General features: G+C 35.3%; 1 pseudogene; it reads left to right on the forward strand.

The window, feature by feature from the left end:
* Positions 1-21,968: 21,968 nt before the first annotated feature.
* On the forward strand, positions 21,969-22,505 carry LOC149087805 (ubiquitin-conjugating enzyme E2 D1 pseudogene; annotated as a pseudogene).
* Positions 22,506-23,133: the final 628 nt, after the last annotated feature.

The raw sequence follows: 23,133 nt of genomic DNA on the forward strand, positions 1-23,133 counted from the left end.
CAGCTGCTTCAAAGATTAGAGTCAAAAGATTCTGGCGATAACTGGAAATTATTTCCATTATTGCCACGGTTATTATTTTGCTCATAAAAATTCACAATTATGTCTAGTATAGATAGACGGCTTTTTCTCAGCCCGATAGATCAAGAAACAGATATTTTTTGGTGTTTACGCCGATGTGAACTTGGAAAAAAAAGTTGTGCTGTCGTCGCCGGGACTCAAACCCAGGGCCTCTTGCATTCCGGGAAAACATGCAACCATCTGTGAGGTGAAGCTTCACTGCGAGCTCTTCACTCTGAATTAGAGGCATTAGCCTCTCTTAACTTCAGTAAATGGCCCTTAGGTGAGACGGTGGAGATAAAGCTCCTCACTCCATATTGCGTGAAATAAGGAAGGGAGAGTCGTGTCTTCAGTGGTGTAGATTAGTGGTTCTTAACCGGTGGCCATATGGCCCCCTTAGTGGTACTGGGATACTTCAACGGGGGCCACGGAAGAAAATGGAGAAAGGGGCCATGACATGGTGGTTCGGAGGGCTGCAGACGGCTGAGAAGAAAAATTAAGGTGTGAAGAAATATAGCTTTCATATTAGTGACTATACAATTACAGAATCCCACAAAACCACCCATAAAACCAGGGCCGTCTTAGGGCATGGACTCACCCGGGCCTCACCGCCTACATTTTGCAGCAGGTTCGCTAGGATGGGGTATTCCACAGGCCCCCGGCTAGATTTTTCACAGACCCCCTCCTCTATATTAACTTTATAGTGTGAAAAACAAAAAATGATGAAAACCATATCAGACTCCTGGCTGCAGCTCTGTCAGTCCTACTCTTGTGAGGGGTCGTGTCCGTGGGTCTCATGTCCATAAGTGACCCCACCTTATGATATTTTCTATAGTACAATAAATTTTAAAAATAAGTAGGAAATATGTAGGTGGTTTATTTCCAGCTAAATATGGGACTACCATCGCATCATTTCGCCTACGGGGCCCATGATGTTGAGACGGACATGAATAGAACACGGACTAGCAGGGAGCTCAATAAATAAAAAAGAAGAAAAAAAAAATATGGTCCAAAGGGGGCCACGGGCAAAAAAGGTTAAGAAACACTGGTGTAGATTGTAGAATGCTTTTCTGCAATGCAAAATGGTCTGGGTTCGAATCTCGATGGAGGCCAGATGACTTTTCTCTTTCCGAGATCACCTCGGCGCAAATTCCAGAAAACAACCTTTTCCTTGAATGATTTCCTGATATTTTTTTACACAAATATCCATGCACTTTATAAGTTTTGTAGCAACTGATTTTTATCATTGACATATAAAAATGGTTAAGCCTCTAAGACCCTGTACGCAGCACGGGGGGGGGGGGAGGAGGGTTGCTTTCTTTTACTGTAGATACACAGGGTCTTATGTAAGTCCTATATACAATTCGGCTTTTATCTCACCAACCACTCATCGTAGAAGTATAATTACACTTCAAAAAATGCTCAAAATGTGTTCAGAGATCATACTGTACCAGTTTTGAGAGTGAAAATACAGTGTGCCACAAAATGAAAAAAATCTAAATTTTTATATGGTTCTTAGTTCTCTAAATTTCAATTAGAAAGTTTTTGCTTTGTCTCTTCCGAGTCCAACAAAAATTCCCCTGTTTTCTAAGTGCATTATTCGCCGAGATATTTGAATTCAAAAACTTGAGAAAAGTTGGGAGAAAAAAACATTTATTAACGAATAGTATTCCTTTCCTTTATTCCTGCTGTTCTTTCCCAACTTTTCTTTAATCTTTAATTTTAATACCTCAGCGAATATTGAGCTATACTCCACTTCCACTTAGAAACAGGAAATTTTTCGTTTGCCTCCGGAGACTTTTTAATTGGAAGTTGGAGCACAAGGAGGCAGTACGAAAATTTAGATTTTTCATTTTGTCACACATTGTATATTCACTCTCAAAACTGATACAGGGTGATCTCTGAACACATTTTGAGCACTTTTGCTGAAACCACACCTCTATGACGAACGGTTGATGAGATAAAGACGGCGTTAGGACTTACAGGACAACCTGTATATTTTTTAACCTCAGAGAGTCCGTCTCTTAAGGACTTTTTTACCCAAAGAGAGGTCCTGATCTAAGGGATTGTGGTCGTTTTGAGTTAAAAACGTAGTGAATATATGAAATTTCCGGGCTTCCGTCAGAGGTGCTGCCAAGTTTACTGCGATATATTATACAGTTTCAGAAAATGAAATTCCGGAATTTTTTTTTATGTGTTAATAAAAAATAAACCATGCATTGTCTTAGCTTAAAAATTATTTCTTCAGTTATGAAGCTTGAAACTCAGACACGCATAATTGTGCATGTCAGGACTAAATTTCGTTTTCTATAGCGAACGTTTTTGAACGATTTTCGAACTTTCTGATAATTTTAAAGCAGTTTTTGATGGTAACTGTGAAATTTTTGTTTAATTTAATGAACAGTTTTTTTTTACATCTTGAGACTGAAAACAGTTTAAATTAAATTTTTCAGTTACATTCCACTGCTATTTTGTAGATGGATAGCATTTGATTTGAAAAACGTGTGCTTGAAAAATAAAAACTTGAAGCAATACAGATGGGATTTGGAAAAATACTGTTTGAAATCCACGTATATATAGGGATGGACTGTATGAAATGTTCCATAATAAAAATATATAGGAAGAGAAAGGTCAGTTTCAGCCATTGGCTTAATTAGATTACCTCAAATTATTTGCTAGGTGTAAAATAAATAAGCTATAAGAGAGACTCGAGGACGAAATGCAATGCTACATATATTTATGGCTGATCAAAGAACATAGGCGGAGATAGATTTGAAAAGCTCGGGCATGATTATGAAGGCAATTTTTATGCAGGGTGTATACCAAACAGTGGGTATAGCAATTTGCTGGCGAGCCGTTGATCCTAAAGGTATACTTCCAGTAAGTATCAAAGTATCCAAAAAAAATAACGTGTGTACCCAGATATGTCATTCATGTTTCAAGAGTCTGTATAGCTATTAAAATTAGGAAAAAAAACTGTCTATAAAAAAACTGGAAACGCTATTAGAAAGATGTCACCCTGTTTCTCCTGATGCCAACAAAAACAAAATTTCACGTTTCCAAGTGCAATATTCACTGAGATATTCTTATACAAAAAAGAAGAAAGTTTGTGGAAAAACAGCATTAAATAAGAGTGAAACGGTTTCCCCGCATTTGAAGCTGTTTCTTCTTAAATTTGCTTTGATTTTCTAATTCAGATATCTCAGTGAATTTTGTATTTATAAACATGGATTTCTTTTGTTTGTTGGCATCATGAGAAACAGGGCCACAGATTTTTAACTGGATTTTGGAGCACACGTGGGACTCTATAAAATGTTAATTTATTTTATTTTAATAACTATATAACCCCTTGAATATATATGAATGACACATGTGAGTAGTACACGTTTTTTGAATTTTTTTTTTCTAAGTGAACGTATACCGTTAGTATCAACTATTTGCCAGTAGAATTACCCGCACCTATGTTTACTATGCATCCTGCATATGCTAAACATCAGTTCAGTCGGCTCCGCCATTGGCGTTGAGCTATCCCCGTTCCGGACAAGGAATCGAACTGCGATTATCGACATCACACCATGTCCCATTTCACAAGCTGAAACCCTGACCACACATTTATGTGAGCCCCGTATATTTTCGATAAAAATTGAAAAAGTTAAGTTTTGCAGAAATTGAAGTTTTTATTGCATTTTTTGAATATTAGTAATGCAAAAACCTCTTAAAAACTCCAAAAAAATAAAATAAAATAAAATAAATAAATGATTGGGTCTGGAAGGGTTAAGAAAGCTCTAATTTTTTTTTCAAAATGTTTTCTTAGAAGTTAAAGATGATAATAATTTATATGTTTAGTAAAAATGAAAATAAGATTTCATTCTCTTTGCTCCATTTGTTAATATCAAATCGATATTAAATTAACTTTTTCATCGTATACAGGGAAGATTGCTCCTTATGATAAATGATTCAGAAAAATACCTCTTCATTAGATGTTAATTGGCTGAATTATCGAGAGGTAGCACCATGGTGAAATTCTCGGCGAGATTAACATTCAACTTTGAAGTTGTGTCAGGAAATTTATTTTTCAGGAATTTTAAAGAAAACGATAAAGAGAGAGATATATCACAAGAAAATTTTGAAACATAATTTATCTTTTCATGGTTCGTTTTCGGTAATTCCTCGTGAGATAAGTTTCTTTTAAAGATCTTCATCTGTCTAAAGTAATTACCTGATGTGTTTCAAAACAGCCAATAAAGCGCAACGATAAGTGAACAAAAAGTAAATACTTTTTTTGCACTTCGGTAGTGGATTTGGTTCACGTATCACTTTTGCTCGATTCGTGATCATGACAAGTAACTACGTATGTATAATTAGTTTCAGACAGAAAATTCGCCTCCGAATTAAAATGAGTTCGGTTTTAATGACATGTTTCATTAAGTTTTCCTACGGGATGGCAACGTGAAAACTGATACGGTTTGTTGAGTTTATGTATTTGATATTCATACGCCAAGGAGAGGCCGAACGCTGAATATTTCGGCTCGCGTCTGTAATCTTACATGACACCTCACTTTTCTTTTATACGTGGAAGAATGTTACGTATCACACGAGAGATAATATTTGAAGCGTAAAATTATGTGAGTATCTTGAATTAAAAACCGTGATAATATTGAGCTGAAAATATCCGAAAAATTCACCGAAGAAAATTAGAAGCGGGTTTTTCGATACCTCCGTCGAATCCCTTTACGATGTTTCACCTCTTGTTCAATTGGAAATATTTTGAATTACTTTCCGACTGAATTATTTCGAGTGTGATTTCACTTTTTGAGTATCTTTTATCAGATTTCATTGCCGGAACGATCTGTCAGTAAAAGGAAGGGCCTGGAGGGCTATATCCAGGGCAGCAAGTTTCACGTGAGTGACAAAAACAATGAGCAAGCATGTGAATTACCAAGAGAGTGACCTATATAGTGTGAGAACATGGGAGTGACCATAAGAGTGTGAGAGCATTGAAGAACAAAACGAGTGACCCAAGAATGTCTGACCATGGTGGTAAAGAAAACAGCACGCAAGCGTGTATGAGCGACTCTAAAAGAGTGACTTAAAGACACAGGCGTATCTACAAACGGGGTGGGGGCAAGCGGGCAAAATCGAGGAATGGGTGGTTGAAAAATATAATGACTAAAATTGGAAAAGGGTGGCAGAATTCGTGTGGTCCACAGGCGGGAAAGCCATAAGTTCGCCTCTGGTCAGTACTACAGTTTTATGATAGGCTTTGATTACTTCAAATTTTGTGACAGGCCTTACACAGTTTAGCTTATGTTTCCGAATTTTCTCAAAGTTTATGTAAAAAGGAAAAAAATGCTTTAAATAGAAAGATATCATTATATACTAGTTCAATTGTAGTTGTTTTTGAGCTGGGGATTTGTCCAACTACCCGTGGATGATTTTCCCAAAGATACAATTGATTCTTCGTGAAATCCCCCGGATGTACACGACGATTACATTTTCGAGAGGATTTTCTCGTGGAAGTTTCCGAGTTGAATCAATTAGCAGTTGTCTCAGTGAATGACGTGTTTGGACCGTTAATTAACTGACAATTACTAGCAACCTTAGTCAATCTAATGAGTGCTTCACTGCAAACACGACTGAGCCCCAAGAATTTTCAGGGCAGCTAATTCACTAGAAAGTCGTGCCGAAGAGCGACAACAAACATTTAGTATATAAACTCAGTCGATCGCACTCCTAGAGATCTGGTCCCTGCGATGATTATGTGGAAAAGGACATGGACGACAAATTCTACGTCATTAAACCTAAAGTGCTCCACGCAATTCGAGGTGGTTTTATGCAAGGTATTGAATAAAATAGTGAAGAATACTTCGAATTTCTATTTTAATAATCTCTGCAAATATAATAAAAAAATTAAGAACATGCGCAGCAATTTTCTATAGATTAAGAGATACAGTAGACAATTACTTCCTAAAAGATTTATTTTATGCTTGGATATACTCAATAGTAACATTGTATTACTATTGAGTACATATGAATACTTGGATATACTCAACAGTAGGAATCACTGCGTGGAAAGTTGCATATCAAACAGGTATACAAAAACTAGATATGTAATATATATATATATAACAGAATGAGCTCCCACAACGAGGAAAAATGGGGTATTTTTTTTACCCCATTTTGACCCATTGTAATTCTTTTTACCCTCTCTACAGAAAGTGGAGACCACCCGAGGTGGGGGAACTCGGAAAAAAAATGACTCGGAGTCCTCAGCCGGGACTCGAATTCAAGCCCTCATACAAACTGGGCAAGTATGCTACCATCTACACCACTGGAGACACGACCCTACCTTCCTCATGTTTCAGAGTGAAAACGAAATTTTCTCCATGAAAAAAAAAGTAAAATAATTCCGGACACTCTCTCGCTTGAAGAGGAGTACAAAAAAGCGAACTTTCTAAAACGTAGAAAGACGAATGCAATGACATCAGGTAGGAGGACGTCTAGTAACCCCACTTTTATATGCACAATTAGATTCCATAATGATCGAATTCCAGTCAATTCTTCGGTGGAAAACAAAATTGCATCATTGGTGGTAGATCAGGGCTTTGTACAATTTGAAAGAAAGTGCTCACAGCCGATGTGGTCATAAAATGTACCAAAAAAAAAAAAAAAAAAAATTATACATAAACTGGCTTTTACATGAAGCAGAATTACGATGAGTACAAAAATTGTGTATTGCAGAAAAAAAAATGTGTATTGCATACAGCGATGAAGAAATCAAAATGAAAGAACCTGAAAACAAATGCTTGCAAAAACGTTAGGAAATCAAGTTTGAATCAACGCGAGCATTTGAATCAACGCGAGCATTTGAACAGCACTCCAGAACAAACACCACATCTGAAATAAATCGGTTGACTTAATATGGCATGAAGTGACAAAATATGAGCGTCATTTATCGAATTATGTTTGAAATACAGGAAGTTGGTAGTTCACCGACAAGAATGGCGGCCGGTGTGGGCATAGTAATGGACTGATTCACAATGCGAAGACTCGGGTTCGAACCCCACCGGCGGCACACGGTTGGTCGGCTGAAATTGGTTTTCTGTGGTTCACAAGTTTGAGGAGTAAATGCGAGCCGATCTTTCCGTTAAAAAGTCTCGCCACAGAGAGCGACAGATCTACAACAGCACAGATATCGAATCATTACACTTCTCTCATAATTTGAAAAATTTACATCGCGGAAGTAAAACCTTACGTACAACTCTACATACGCACTGAAGTGTGCATGTGTAGACCTAACAGTTCTCAGAGTGTTAGGTCTACACCTACACACTTCCGACACAACTCATTCAGTAATAAATTGCCCATGGCGATTGACGAGATTTGTGTATGGTGTGAAAAAGAAAGCGGGAATCGAAAAATCATATAAATCTCTGCTCATCCCCCTTGAGACAAGAGCATTTATTTATTTATTTTTAGAATTTTCCAAATGTTTTTTCATTTTTGATACTTAAAAAAACATTAAAAGCATTAAATGTCGGCAAATCTTTTTTTTTTTTGAATTTAAAATTTTTTTTTGTGAAGACGTAATTAACTTCGTTCAAATTTTTTAAACCAAGATGATGCAAGATATATTCATCTTCACGTACAATTTTTTCCAGAATTTTATTGCTAAATTTTATGTAGTAAATCACGTTTTCCCCGGTGGCACCTTCTCTTTTGGAGGCCATCTTCAAAACCCCTCTTAAAAGTTCAACTTTAAGCGCTGTCCTCCAATAAACATCCATGTTCATATTCACCATATTTATAACTCAGCTTCAGCGATGGTCGGCTGAAGCCGGTTTTCTGTGGTTCCCCACTTCGAAAAGTGAGAATTAGACCCGTTAAAAAGTTTCGCTACCGATAGCAACAGCCTTACAACGGTACACATATTCAAACACCACACTTGACTTATAGTTCAAAAAATAGATGGCAGGTGGCAGCACTATAATAAGAATTACATGGATACAAACTTCACGTTAGGCTCCGCAGAGGAATATGAAAGAAGAGCATGTGTGATTTTGTAGTAGTAGTAGTGTGAGAAAAAGCAACGCACATAATTGAAGCAGCAGGGTCTGAAAGGGTTATTATGAGAGGATGAATGTTTGTCCAAATTATTTTTCCCGACCCTTTATCCGAATGCAATATTAGTATATCGAATGTAATAATTAATCCAATATGCATTGGATTGAATATGCTGATCAAAGACACGTGAAAGCAAATGGGACAAGGCGGTCATGAATATGTGAGAGAATATGAAACGTAATTTCTGCATGGTTAAACATATTTCACGCGAACTACATGCTGTTTGTGTAATAGTGCGCATAGCTGTGTACGTAGATCAGTACTCGCGGAAAATAACTGCGAGCGATATTAGCGCCGAAACGATCATCTCATATCCCGAAATCGTGAATAATATTACTATTAAAATCTGCTGGTATCAATACGTTCACAAAGCCAACGCGCTATCTATCTTTGTATGTAGAAACATTTCACAAAATAACAGCTTCTTGTGGAAATTACAGATGTTATCAATTTTTCGAAATGCATAAAATAAATGTTTATGCCTTGTTTTTTGTACCGGCTGTTTCATTTCTTGTTAAAAATAATTTTTTTATGCCAAAAACATTTTGCGGAGAATTTATTGAGTTTTTTGACGTGAGTAAAAACACAGAAAATTTTTATAATGCCACTTTTTCATTAGATATTTATATAAAATGATAAATAATCTATAAAAAGTAATTATTTTGGTTTTTTTTTGTTGAAAAAAAAATTAATACAAGTAATTTCTTTAAAGGGTAGATATGGCTATACTGTATATGCTATTGACTATGGCTATGGCTATACTGTATATGCTATTGACTATGGCTATACTGTATATGCTATTGACTATGGCTATACTGTATATGCTATTGACTATGGCTATACTGTATATGCTATTGACTATGGCTATACTGTATATGCTGTTGACTATGGCTATACTGTATATGCTATGGCTATACTGTATATGCTATGGCTATACTGTATATGCTATGGCTATACTGTATATGCTATGGCTATACTGTATATGCTATGGCTATACTGTATATGCTATGGCTATACTGTATATGCTATGGCTATACTGTATATGCTATGGCTATACTGTATATGCTATGGCTATACTGTATATGCTATGGCTATACTGTATATGCCATCGATTAGTTATGTATAATCACCAGTCACCTCGGTAAGTGATAAATTCTCCCATTTTCCCGGTGATTATGCATTGCACCCAAGTTTCGTTGGTAAATTTGATAAATGTTGAAAAATCACATGTAATGATTATTTGAGAAAATAATACATGATATCGGTGTATACGATCCTAAAATTTGTGAAATGAGTGATCGGAGTGCAATCGTAAAATTTGTTAAAAATAGGAGTTCATTATATTGATGTCCAATTCCTCAAAACGGGCCGCATCCGACACGCAGACCGTAGTTTGACCACCACTAACCTAGGATACCATAATATATTTTTTGCTATATTATGGGAAAAAAAACGAGTTTTTTATTTATTCATAGCAAATCTATTACTTTGTGTTTGTGTGTGTGCAAACATCCGAAATTTTCGATTTCACTGTTTTTAAAAACATTTAAGGGAAATGATCCCTTCTTTTACATATGGAAAATATAGTTGTGAAAATTTGAATATAAATTCAATAATTTCAATTAATTAAAACCTTTTGCATATGAAAAAAATATAACTCGTCTATCATAAAAATGCATAAAGTTGTTAAAAGATATTTATTGTTTTCATTTTTTCACAGTTCTGAAGGGTAACCTATTGTCTCATTTGCAGCACTTCATTTCTGAACAATTAACATATTCCTCTAGTTTCCGGCATGACGGGAAATTCGAGTCGTAGATTCCGGAAAACTTTTATAAATGGCGTATCTTTTAAAATCCATTAAACTGACTAAATACATATTGGGTTCCTTATTAAACCTCGCTTTTCTCGGCATGTCGGCTAATCCGGGGTATACAGTATGAATCGATGTCGGCACATGCCCGGCCCGCCAAAAGTTTTCTTTTTTGTTTTTTAGTCCGCTTCTAAAATAGTTTGCACATCACAGTCCTAGGTGCTAGGATATCGTAGAGAAAAATAAAAATATCTTTTCATAGTATGAAAAAAAAAGTGATTCCGTTCTCCATATACTACAAACATAAACTAGAAATGAAGTATCGCGAAACATTAACTACGTTTTTCACGTTGACTTAGAGCATGCGAAAACTGATTGGGAAATCGTAAGCGATTGCGGGCATAAGATGAAAGGCTCTCATCAAATACATTTACTATAATAATCAGTGGAGAATTCAAATGTCGGATACTCGAGAAACACTGGATTTATTTTCTACGAAACTTACGGTATTACGAAATAACTTGAAAAAAAATTGTAAATAAATGTGGAAAGAGAGAGAGAAAAAAAATTGTTGATGTGAAATTGTGTTTTTTACTTTATTTTTCATGTTCCGGTTGGAGTTGCATCAGCTTTTCCTGTTCCTGATGAAATTAACCTGCGTGTTAATGTCAAGAAATCTTTGAGATAAAGGAAAAAAATGTTCGTGAAGAATCTTGTAACTCCTGACACAGGATGTTGTTGCTCGAAATTTTTCACGTTAGAAAAATAACCAAACACGGAAAAGGCAAACCTCTTCGTGGGCAGCTCTACCACCGGCGTTCTGTCTTCCGACCAAATTCTTTTGAATCGTCTACATACCGAGAATACAGTAAATTTTTAATTCTATTTCGAAATATTCAATTAAATTACATTAGTATAGATAACTTTTGAATCTTATCCTAGACAATGCCATTAACTATTCATCATGCTATGTTTTGAATGATTTAATCATTCTCTTACGTATCTGTGAACTCACGTTGTGAAGATCGTCATATAAAAAAATGGATATTGATGCTGAAATTCTAATAAAAGTTATTATCAAAATTATCGATCGATTCATTTTTTCTTATGATTGTAGGCAGTTATAAGAAACTTTCTGAAGATTTGCGTTTTCATTTCAAAGTTTATTATATAACCGTTATGGTAATCAGTATTTGATGCTGTTTTTTCTCCGATTTGTGAATCTGAATATCTCAGTGAATATTGCACTCAGAAACGTGGAATGTTTGCAGTTGGCCTCGGGAGAGACAGGGAAACAACTTTCTATTTGGGTTTTTGGGTACACGGGGACTGTATAAAAAGTTAATTCTTTTGTTTTAATAACTAACTTGCAACATGAATGGCATATCTGAGTGCTACACATTATTTTGATACTTTTTCTAATTACAGTATGCATTTAGGATCAACGGTTCACCAGTAAAACACCATACTCTCCGTTGCCTATGCACCTTGTGTATTATTAGAGAATTTTATTTATTCTAAAAGTACTTTTTTCCCATCAAATATGAATTTCAAATAATATTTATTTTTTTAATAGATATGAATATTTATCTTCTGGCATTAACGTTCATTTAATATGAATTTTCATTTATTCTGATGTTTTTTATTTTTCCCCTAAAATACAAATCTTCATTAAATCTGGAAATATTTCTTTCTGTACTCTAGAAATTAATTACTTCATTAATTCCAAAAATAATCTTCAATAGTTCTGAACATTATTTTCATGAATTATGAATTTTCCTGGATTACTAAACACTTTTTTTCACCAATTCAGCAATTGTTTCTTTTCATAATTATAAAAATCATTTCTCTCGTTAGTACTAATATCATTTGTCGCGTTAATTTTAATATAATTTCCCATTAATTATGAAATTATTTTTCTCATTGGTTCTGAAATATTTTCTGAAAGCAATTTCAAAAAATTATGTTTTTCACTTATTCTGCACTACTTCATTGAATACTTTTTCAATATTTTTGCACCTATGTGATAAAATTCTCTGAATAAATATCTGATTGATTAAAATAATTGACTAATTAAATACTGTTGTTATGTAAGCCTTTTCACCAAGACAGCCACGCGTTGAAGACCCCTGTCTTACGTTACAGATTTCAATTAACAACAGCAATAAAAATCAATACTTGATGAAAACAGAAATAACCAATTTCTAACTTTCAGTAATTCTTAAGGTGACGTAAAAAAAAAACGAAATAAATTCCTTCACAAATACTAAATATTCGAAAATATAGATATCAAAACTACGTGAAATTTAACTGTAAAGAAACATTTCAGTTAAATTCCACGAAACATTCCACGAAAGAAACATTTCCAATTTAAATAACATTTACAATTGCATAAAACGCAATATTTTAACATTTAATAATTCAAATCTACTTAATTCAGATGTTTTAACACTTGAACTGAGGCAAGTCTATGTGTATAAATTAATAATTTTCATGGTAAAGAATCGTAATTTTTTTCTGTTTAGAACTTCAAACACATAAATATCTTATGCAAAAAAGTATGAATTACTTGGGACCAGCCATTTGTAACAAATTTGGAAAAAATTGCCAGAAGTAATACATAATAAACAATCCAAGAAAGAAATTTTTTGCATTTGCAAATTCTATCTCAAATTTCGAAATATTCATTAAAAGTATAAAATAAATGCTCAAGAGACAAGCTTTGAATGAAACTAAAAAATAATAATAAACACAAAGGAAAATTATTTGTATTTGCGTGTGTTATTTTGCAATTAAAAAAAATAATTTCTAGTTCACTGTGAAACAGGCGGAATGCGTTTCACAAAATTTTGAAAGGAAATCGTGTCTACATATATAGATTTTGTTTACTTTATAAACAAGGTGAAATATTGTAAAGAAATGTTTAATTAGCTCGTATTAGACCACGAACATAAAGAGTGATTGAATGTTTCATCAATATTACATAAATATCAATGTTATATCGATATCCGGAGAAGAGATCCTAAGGGGAATAGATCCCACTATATATTCCTTGAAGACTTTCTCCGTAAGAAAATACTTCACAATCTTTTTTTTCGTATATATGGCATATATATTTTTTATATATACATGAAATAGAATATTTCTTTTCAGTATTATCTCTGGAAAACATTCGTGTCAAAATCTCTTTTCTTGACAGAATGCAAATAAATATTTTGCAGGGGTTTTTCGTGGATCTTCTTTCTACTCTATACGATACCGTACGGATATTTCGATTTCGTTTTCTGATATGTCTTTTCCCGTTTTCATATATATTTTGTCACGTTAGGATTCGGGAGCTACGCTATTCGATCTTGTTCTAGTATTTTTTGGTTTTTGTTTTATGGGTGAACGAGAAGAAGACCGATCTGTAGTGTTTCAAATAAATAAAATACGATTTTTTTTTCTCGATTGAATTATAAAGTAGGATAAAATGTTTGAAATATGGTGGATCTGATCTTCTAGAGGAGCAAAATATATATTTTTATTTACTTATTTATTCAATTTTGTTCTCCTGTTGGTAAGCCGGTTTTGTACATTTCACAGGCATATGTATACTTAATACGTATCTCCATCGAATCTTATCCGCTGGTTTTTTTTTTCTAAGAGAGGTTTCAATTTCATTCATCCTTTTCCTTCAGGAGTAGAAGTGGTGGGTGTTTTTTTCGTTTTGCGTTGCCACTACCTTTTTTTCAATACATTTAATAAAATGTGATACGTTGAGTGATTTTGTGGTCTCGTCGTCATGACAAAGAAAGATAACATTTTTTTTATTGATACTTGATTCAATAATTCGAGTCAAGCAATGAAGTGGAAAAAATTGAAAGTATATAAAAGTACACAATAGAGATCGTCACAAATCGATTGCACTGCAGATATCTCTGCAACCGTTGACTTAAGAAACGTACTTTTAATTACAAAGAATTTTCAAATGGCATATGGTTATGCAAAGTGCCTCAGATTTCCCAAAGGATTATATACAAGAAAATATGAAAAAAATAAGTTTTTATATATAAAACCTGTGTGCATTTCATGTATATGTATATTGTTTTTAGTTTTTGTAACTGTATTTTTAATTGGGTTGCTGTAATTTTGAAATATATGACATCCAAATTTGTTATGGATAACTTTTTTTCAGCAACCTCGTTGGGCATTTTGCCTGTTGTGGCGTTGTATTTGTATTTATAAAATTTCTAATTGGTGAAATGTAAATGCATCTCTTAGAAGTCATTCACAAAAAAAGCATATTCATATTTTTAAATGCAATATTCACGAAGATAGTTTAGGTTTAAAGTCCTTAAGTTTTCGGTCACTTTTAGGTTTTTAGTATTAATCGCCAATGATTGAGGGTGTGTAGCACACCCAAATACCAAACGCGAAATTTGCAAATTGTGAAACGTGAACTATATTCAAAGTTGCAAAAGTACTTGTAGTTTCAAAAAATGTAATAGCTAGTTAAATGAAAAATAAAATTGCTGAGTTCATTCTATTTGTGTAGAGCCCCTAAAAATTATAACTTTTGATAGAACGAAAATTTACCAATACAGTGATGAGTTGTCAAAACATAGTGACTATACGTGTTTAATATCTCGATGAATGTTGCACTTAAGAATGCGGAATTTTGTGTTAATGATTTTTCAGAGTGCGAACTACATTTCAATGATTGGAATTTTTAACAAACGGGGGTTTATAAAAAGTTAATTTCTTCATATCCTTATACTGTATATACGACCACCCGAGAGTTTGTTTGAGATTTTAGGTCAGTAAATTAGGTAACTAAGGTTAACGTCATTTGAAAAGATATCGCAATTGATAGTATGTTTGTGAAGTCAACGGTTGCAGAGATATCTGCTATGCAATTAATTTGGGACAGTCTGTATATTTATAGGTCAATGGGCACTTCGCAATGCAGAGAATTTTTTTCGAATTTTCGAAAAATATTTGATGAATTGTTTTGAAATTTCGTTCATGTAAACCCCTCTGCAAGTACTCAGATATTCAATGAAAAGTTTTCTCGAGTAGATTTTGGAGTACCGGCAAAAAAATTAAATATGAAAAAAAGACTGATCAATCCCGTATCCGAAAAAGATGCGAATGATTTGTAATTTTACAAAATGTATAAATTGTTATTTTCATTGTTCTGTACCTTTCAGTGAAAACTGCACATATATTCCCAAAGATACAAATGTTTTCTATGAAAATTCGAATTTTTGCCGCATGTTTTTTGCTTATACGTAACATGAAGTTTTCAAAAACAATTTTCACAAAACTTACACATAATTTGACATCATACATGAAATACAATGAAAAGGGATTTAAAATGTAACAATCTAATATTTGATGAGATGTGATGCATAGTTTCCTTCAGTTTTTTTTCTTTTCATTTTGACATCATACACGAATGTTTCGCTCAAGCATTTCTCTTTTTCTTGCATTAAACACTCGTCTTCGCTCACTCGCATAAAGCTGTTTGCTTATTTTCCAATTAATGAAACGTCAGAAAATAATCGAAACATCGATTTGTGGAAAATCCCTTAACATATAGATATTTTCAGCAAGTAACTTGAATTACAGCGCACGGAATCGCCGACATCTTTATGAATTTTCACGACATCCAGGCTCGATTTTCACTGAAATATTTGAATTAAAAACACGACATGGCTATTGAGAATAATACTCAAAAGATATTTCCATTATGTGAAAAAGTAATGATTTAATCCAATACGATTTCGTTCTATAAATCCATGGACAGAAAATATTCAATGTTTCAGGAAACAGCCATTCTTCAACTCAACCAAAGGTATAATCGATAAGATGCCATAAAAAAAAGAAAAATATTCAAGGGTTCAATAGAGAAAAAAATTCTGTTTGTGTCTCATTCATGAAGAAACTTCCATCACACTGAAATATTCTCTACCTGATAAATATTCAATGCAAAACTGGAGTAGTTGGAGTAGCCATTACATTGGAAGTAATTCGCTGAACGAATGCCAAGAAGAAAAAGAGTGGAAATGCTCTACACAGATGCTAATTCAGACACCTCTTGATCATCCGGCTCCTTTTATGATTCTATTCCACTCCTTTTACTATTTCTTCTCTTGCCTTAGACGTTTTTCTTTAATTTGACAGGAACTTGATGCGATCTCATTCAATTCATTTTCACTGCATTTATGTAAATGCATTCCCCCCCCCTTTTTATACACATATATAATAAAATCTATTCATATAATGTATTGTGCACCCACGCTGAGTTGGCCTTTTCCTACGTCATGAAACTTCACGATGGGCGATTCCATTTATCTTTCGGTAAAAAGGGAATTTATCTTTCGCAGGGAAAAAGTTGGTATTTTCCGTCGGCGTCTTTTGCGCTATTTCAGCGAGTTTTTCCCCCTCCCCCCCCCCCCCTCGTTTCCCTTCCTCGGAAAATGAACCCTTCCTTCGCGCGTCAAGTTCAGAGGTCAATTCAGTATGCGCATACAATACCTCTGGTTATGCCTACGTGCTAGGATATTTACAGTGCAATCTATTATACTATAAGGATATTTAAGTGCAATCTATTATACTATAAGGATATTTAAGTGCAATCTATTATACTATAAGGATATTTAAGTGCAATCTATTATACTATAAGGATATTTAAGTGCAATCTATTATACTATAAGGATATTTAAGTGCAATCTATTAGTAGTATAACTGCTAAAGAACAATTTTCAAATACATTTCGGATTTCGTCGGTCAAAATTAAATCATTATAAGGGGTCTTAAAACAGTAGGTCCACGCAAAGTTGCCATTTTTTTAAAATTTTTAAATACTATAAAAAATTATGTGTCTAACTGCGGTCTAGTTTTTTTTCTAACAGCACAATAAGAAATTTTAATTATTTAACCCGTTATATCCAACGTTATGAAAGTACAACAATATTATAATGAATGAAAATAAAAGTGTAAATGTGATGGTAATTATAAGCATTTAGGATGTAAATTATTTGGTAGATCATTTCAGTTATAATTAAAGACAAAAAAACAATCTTTTTTGAAACAATTAATTCGTTCAAAACAAATTATCTGACCTGCTACTTCAATGTACCGTCAGGATATAAAGGATCAATATAAGCTGTTGGCAGGCATTATACAGGGTATCCTGTAAGTTCTAATACGGTCTTTATCTCATCAACCGTCTGTCGTAGAGGTATAGTTTCAATTTTTAAAAACGCTCAAAAATTACCCTGTACCACTTTTGTGAGTGAAAATGCAGTGCGTAACAAAACAGAAAAATCTGAATTTTTATACGGTTTACGTATCCTCTAACTATCAATTAAAAAGTTGTTGCCCTGTCTCCCGAGACAAAAAATCCAAGTTTCTAAGTGCAATATTCGCCGAGATATTCGAATTCAAAAATTGGAGAAAATTTATCTAGAGGACAGCATATAAATGAGGGAAACGAACGTTGTCCATTAGTTTTTGCTGTTCTTTCTTTTTTAATTCAAAGATCTTAGCGAATATTGCAGTTAATGACATAGGATCGCTTTTGTTGGCCTCAGGAGAAACAGGGCAACAACTTTCTAACTGGGAGTCAGAGGACAAGGAGACAATATAAAAATTTAGATTTTTCATTTTCTATGCACTTTTCACTTCGAAAACTTGCACAGGGTTACTTGTGAACGCCTTTTGGAAATTTTTAAAATTGAAATTGTACTTCTTACGATGGACAGTTGATGAAATAAAGGCCGGATTTGAACTTACGAGACAACCCGTATATGCTAATGTTTTCAATTAAAATGATATTCTCCCAAAATCCATGTTTTTTGTTCGTATAAGGAACAGTTTTTTTTCAAACACCACTTGTTCAAATATCTTTAAATTTTGTCTCTTGGCACCGAGGTATTGAATGCTTTAAAAAGAGGATTTCTCATTAAAACTATAAGTTTTACGATCCAAAATAAAAGTAAGTTTTGGTGATGTCTTTGAAAAAATTTCATATTTTTAAGTTAAAAATTTTCCGGAAATGATTCGTAAAACCCCGTGTCCAGATGATTACTTTAAGCACGTTTAAGTGTTAAATCCAAATATTGGATAAATACGGAGTTCTGGAGAAATCGTTAACCAAAGGATTTGTACAGTTCACAAAAATTTACTTTGGTTAACGATTTAATCAGTACCACATATTTCTCAAGTATTTAGGCTCAATACTTAAAGTTGTTCGAGCCCCACCGTCGCCACAGTGGTGGTTGGCTGAAGTTGGTTTCCTGTGGTTCCCAACTTCGAGGCGCAAATGCGAGCCGATCGTCCGTTAAAAAGTCTCGCCACAGAGAGCAACAGGCCTACAAACTACAAATATTCAGTCACTACACATCACTCACTTCACTTCTGAGATATAGACGACAGAACTGAAAAATCATACACAACACTAGATACGCACTCAGACTGTTAGGTACACCCACTTACAATTCTGGCACAACTGACTAGGTAGTAAATTGCTCATGGCGATAGACCTGAGTTGTGCTCGGTTTGAAAAAAAAAAAAAAAACTTGCCTTGTCCCATCACTGCCACTTCATCATCGATGCACTCCGTCTAATAATCTTAATCGTTTCATCATCTCATCATTATCTCTTCCTCGCCCTCATCATTATTACGCGTTAGCTTCCAATCCCATCAAGCGCTTTTATTTCAACAAGCTGCCTGCGCTATATATATAGCAGGCTATTTCTACTACATCAAGCCCCTATAATTTATTGAAAGTGCTAGCGGGAGTATTTCGTATTCTGAGTGAATATCTATGGGACTTCATCTTTCTACATTTCTCATTTCCCCATTTTTATTTATTTATTTATTCATACATTTATATTTTGTCGTCACAACACTGCCATTTTATTAGACACAGGGGTGATGCTAAATAGGTCTTCCTCACACGGTGATAGTGATGTTGCTTAGATACTGGAAGACTCAGTATCCACGTGATCCAACACGTGCATTTCTATGACACCTTCAGGTCCTAGATATTGGAGTATTGGGGACTAGCAAACCTACCTGACCGATTCAACGGTGACATAGCGTTACAAGACTTTTCGCTACTTCAGTATTATGGTTACCACTGTGCTAGTTATAATGCAGATAAGTGAAATTTATAAATCCACTAAAATTGTTAGTCTAGCGTGTGACAGAACTATAACTAGTCACTTCTGAAAACGCTAGATTTGAAGACGTGTCGACTATGTTTAAAGTTCATTGTAAAATCGAATCTCAGTAGATGACGCTTAAACTTGGAGGTACAAATGCGAGCCGGTCTTTCATATGATAAAATATCTCCGCAGAGATACAAGCATGACAGGCCTACAACATGATGCTCAAATAACATGAAAATTCAAGCATTTGTCATCTTCTTTTCAAAGTATGGAAGGCAGATGACAGCAAAAAAACAAGCAAAACTTCGACGACATAACTACGTTAGGGCCACGCATACGCTCAGAACACACAAATTCTGGCATGTACCGATAAGTTGGAAATTCCGCAAAAGAATGTTTACTAGATGCTAGAAGATGACACTCATTGTAATCGCGGACCGACATTCCTGTTGGAATGAGATGTAGGCTAAATTTAAAGGGGGTGGGGTAACGTAGCCCGATTCGAACAGGGTCCAAAATTGTTTAACACTCATTAATTATAAAAATTTTCACTTCATTAATTCTGAATGTATTTCCCTCATATTAATTCTGAATTTTCTTTAGCTCCGAATTTTCACAAAATTATCTTTACTTATTTGGATAGTGGCCCCGGCTGAATGAATGAACGCCAGAACTTTGCCACTGGACTTATCCCGTTGCCGAGAACCCTTCCAGCCCAGCTTCGTGGCAGAGTCTGGAACACTTTATTTAGTGTCAAAAAAACAAAACAAAAAAAAACAACAACAAAAACACTGAAACTTTTTTACAACATATTTTCCCCGGACAATTGGGTACTGTCGCGATTAACAAATTTTGTGGTGATTACAGACGAGATGGGATTAGGAGTTGGAGAAGTTTCGGGGTTTAGTTAAGGAGTGGCCCCGTTCCTATGGTAGTATGAATATGGTGAACTATATTTATAAATCCGCCATATTTACTCATTCTATAGTATAAAGTTTTATGTTATAAGGTTCGATCACTCAGGTTCACGTTCGGTAAGTCATAGTCAGTCCTCCGAGTTCTGAAATATTCTTAGTAATTCCGTGTGAAGGAGAACGGGTAACTCGAGTTGTCGAGTCGAGTCACCCAGTCTTCAGTCTACTGGGAATCGATTCGAGTATTCCCGTGTACCGAGGATCTGCCGAGGATTGCCGATTCTAACTGATCTTAGTCCAAGTGAGGTTGGTGGTGTTAGGACTATTCTACGGTAGGCTGCCAGAACCTAGGAGATCGTATTTGGCGCCATCTTTCTTGCACAGATCGAAGTCTCTGATCATTCGAGATTCTGGCAAGGATTGAGTCATTTTCAAAATCCTAAAACCCCAGAACGTGATTTGCTATACGAGGTCGGCGGATGTGTTATCGACATAGTCCAATGCGTTATTTTTCCTCGTTAGAAATTTACTAAAATATATATGGTAGCATTTCGGATTAATGAAAAATTCACCGCCAAGAGTTCACGGCAATGAAAATTCACAGACCAAAAATCCATCAGTAAAGAATTCACCGACTAAAAGTTCACTGAACAACTCGACACGGTATGAGTGAGCTAGTAATTGACCAAGCAAGTTAGCGATTAATGGCCGGCGGAGATGAAGGAGTGAGTGACATAGTGGTTAGCGAGGTGTGTGACGGAGTGGCTAGTGAATGAGTGAGCGACCTAGTGAGTGAGTAAGAGTGATCAAACTCGATCCAGTGGGTAGACAGATGAGCAAATGAGCGAACAGGTGAGCGAATCACTCCTACGGTCACTCATTCAATCTCTCACTCTCTAGGTAACTAAGCCACCCACACGGTCACTCAATCGTTTACTCACTCTGCCACTTATCCAAATGCGCCTCAACTACTTTACAGCACACCAACTCCGGTCATATCACCACGCGGCAATTTCCAACACATGGAGTGGGGTGAGAAATGGAGGTGCCATCTATCAGTGGTCACCCCATCTTGGTAGGTGAAGAACTTTTTTTCTGTTCTTCTCTCCCGTATCGAACCCTTTTACCCTGACGGTAACCTTCATGGTAGAAGATGAGCATATTACCTCTATACTACTCGGGTGCCAATTGCTCCTTAGCTGACTCATTTGCTCACTCGACCATTTGTGCATTCATTCACTCGTTCATTTGCTCACTCTCTCACTAGTTCAGTCGCTCATTTGCTCATTCATTCACTCGTGTCGAATGATATCGGTGAATTGTTAGTCAGTGAATTTTCCCAGCAATGACTTTTCCTTTCTGCGAATTTTTTGTCGGTGAAACTTCCTAGCGGTGAATTTTCGTTGTAGTGAATTCAGTGGCGGTGAATTTTTCGGACACAAGCATTTCGTTATGTCATTCTGCGCAGATGTTGAAATTCTGTGAGCAGAGTAACAACAGGTTCGCGTAGGTCAAAAATAGGTTGGAGATCTCATTGCGCAAGACTCATAGTTGATCAAGAGAAGATGTTAACTGATGGGACCGATCTCTCAGTGTTTATTTAGGATTTAGAAAAAAAACAGAGTTGTGAATACACACAATTTAAAACGTACAAAACCCATAAAAATGGACTGTTTCGGGCCAGAAGAAGAAGAAACACAAACTCCATATGGTTGGAGCTGTTACAAAGTCAATATACGCTTCTGGTATCTTTCAATAGAACGTTTAATTCTTGTGCTTCACTTGACTTTCATGTTTCACTCTTTGCGTATCTTCGTTTAAACGTGATTTCGCGGCTTCGTAGATCAATATCTGCAGGACTTCCAGAGTAAAAAAATAGAGGACACAAGTGGTGAATCATGTCGAATGCTTTGAGGCTTTCCACTGTTCAGAAGAGGATGTCGAAGCCGACACAATCGAGGATACGAAAAGAGATCGAGGAGATCCGAGAAGAAAATCTGGTGAACTTCACCGCGGGTCCTGTCGGTGATAACCTGCTCGAGTGGTCAGCTAAACTCTACGGCCCCCCAGGATCTGTTTATGAAGGAGGAGTATTCCGGATCCGGTTAGTCCTTCCGACGGATTATCCCTTCCATCCACCGAAAGTAACGTTCATGACGAAGGTCTACCACTGCAACATCAGCACCTGTGGGAGAATTTGCTTGGACATTCTCGATAAGAAATGGAATCCGTCTCTTACCATCACCAAAGTGTTGCTCTCCATCTCGAGTCTGTTGGTGGACTGCAACCCGAATGATCCGTTGGTCGGCTCGATCGCGCGGCTCTACATCATGAACCGAGATGAATACAACCGCAAAGCACGTGAATACACCAAACAGTACGCCAAGGACGTCTCGGACGCCGCCGATACTACTCACGTCGTGGGACAGAGGTGAAGACTGAACAAACCATTCTCTTTGCTGCTGCGGAATAACGTCGTAACGCATCGAAAGGCTGTACGAACTTTTTTCGCTAAAATTGAATTCGGATGTATGGTTACTCCCGATTCTCAATTAATCTGTGAATGCACTGTTTCAGTGAAATTATTTTAAAGATGATTATATTTTCTTGCCAATTATGAATGATCCTGATGCATATCTTTAATAAAAAAATCTCAAGGAAGAAATCTCATTGAATCATTTTCATATGATCAAAGTTTGTCAATGCATTTTCACTTGTGGCATTTTCAAGGCCTGACGTCGAATGTTGCTAAATAGAGTGCTGAATGTCATTATGCAGTCTAATCACATCAATATGACTACCATTTAATATTCGAAATAAAAGTATCGCGTTATACAAACCAAGCAACGTGATTACTGTTTGGAAATATTAATCATTATTTCCTTATTGTGGTCAGATATTTTCGGCAGTATGACACATACTACAGGGTGTACCATAAAGTCGTAAATTGCTTAAAAATTAATAAGAAATTGAAGAAATTGGTATATTTTTGAATGCAGCTCACGGAAAAGTTATTCTCACGAAGGATGATTTTTTTTGGTTCGTATAAAAAGTTCACATTTT

This window comes from Pholcus phalangioides, unplaced genomic scaffold (assembly GCF_987345545.1).
Source record: "Pholcus phalangioides strain wild (caught in Gottingen) unplaced genomic scaffold, Ppha-v1.0 ptg000004l_1, whole genome shotgun sequence".
NCBI classification, from domain to species: domain Eukaryota; kingdom Metazoa; phylum Arthropoda; class Arachnida; order Araneae; family Pholcidae; genus Pholcus; species Pholcus phalangioides.